This window comes from Myotis brandtii, unplaced genomic scaffold (assembly GCF_000412655.1).
Source record: "Myotis brandtii unplaced genomic scaffold, ASM41265v1 scaffold84, whole genome shotgun sequence".
Taxonomy (NCBI): domain Eukaryota; kingdom Metazoa; phylum Chordata; class Mammalia; order Chiroptera; family Vespertilionidae; genus Myotis; species Myotis brandtii.
In genome coordinates this window covers 3,958,305-3,959,835 of record NW_005371410.1, presented here as the reverse complement: position 1 = coordinate 3,959,835, position 1,531 = coordinate 3,958,305, and positions in this window count along the sequence as shown.

The window sequence follows — 1,531 nt, the reverse complement described above, 5'->3', positions numbered from 1 at the left end:
GGATGGGGGGACAAGAAGAGATAAAGCAAAGAACTTACATACTTATATGCATACCCCATGGACGTGGGCAATAGGGTGGTGAAGACCTGGGGGGAGGGGGTTAGGGATTGGGAGGAGGAGGGTAAAGGGGGAGAAAATGGGAGACATCTCTAATACTATCAAAATATAAAAAAGTATAAGATATACATTTACTTATAAAACTTTAGCAACCATTTTGTGGTTTTTAAGGTCAAATTATGAACCTATAACTTTAGAAAATCCACATAGTCAATAATCTTAAAAGTGAAAATGTAATTATTAAACTTGTTCTTTATGATTCAGTTAAGTTCAATTCAACATTAATTTTTCATGTGACTAGTAGGTACAGGGAACACAGAGGTGAATAAATGATGAGGTCCTTTTGACCAAGTATTTGATTGTTTCCTTATCTCTCTCCCCCTTTAGACTATGACTGTCTAGTAGTCCCTAGAGGAGGAGTTGATTGACTGCCAGGAAGTCTGAACCTGGAGCTTCACTGAGGAAGTGAACTTCAATTGGCTTTTGAAGATACTAAGAATTTGGGTGAAGCAGACGAGAAGGGCAGGACATTCTAAATAGAAATTACAAGACAAGGGCAAAAGGACTGACATGGGACTTAACTGTTGAGACTGACAAGCACCTCTGAGTCTATAGCTCCTGTGTTCACTTCAGGGGGAAGGGAGAGAGGAATTAGAGTAAAAAGTTAGGTGGAGCCAGATGATGAAAGGCTCTATTTCTGTTCTAAGGAGTTTTCATTTTACCTATAGGTGGCTGGGAGCCATGGAAGCTTTTTAAGCAGCAGAATTACAAGATCAGCTTTGTGTTTTGGCAATGACATTAGGGTCACAGTACAGAGAGTGAACTACTTCCACAAAAAGTCATGTTAGGATTCTGTCACATCAGTCCTCTGGAGGTGGAACTCTGTTGTTTCAAAAACGTATGATTTAACGGTAGCCTTAAATTGTTATATTACACAAAATGGAACAATTGCTGAAAATGAATTAAAATTAAAGGCCCTACAAATCAAAACCTTGATCATTAACCTCTTAAGAAGATACAAATCTAGTGCTCTTAACCGGTTACCATTGTAATATTGTATCTTCTTAAGAGGTTAATGATCAAGATTTTGATTTGTAAATTTCACTGTTCTTAAAAAAAAAAATTAAAGGCCCTATCCAAAAGCCTAAAGTTCAAAATAAAAGTGCAAAATCAAGTATATCAAAGGATTTCAGAAACACACACACACACACACACACACGCACACACACACCCCACACACACACACACATAATTAGGTATGAAGTTAAGGAGTATAGGTAGGGCCCAGCCAGCGTGCTTCAGTGACTGAACGTTGACCTATGAATCAGGAGGTCATGGTTCAATTCAGTTTGATTACTGTTGGGCTCAATATCCAGGTCCCCAAATCCCCAGTGTAGGTCATGCAAGAGGCAGCCGATCAATGATTCTCTCTCATTATTGATGTTTCTATCTCTCCCTCTCCCATCCTCTCTGA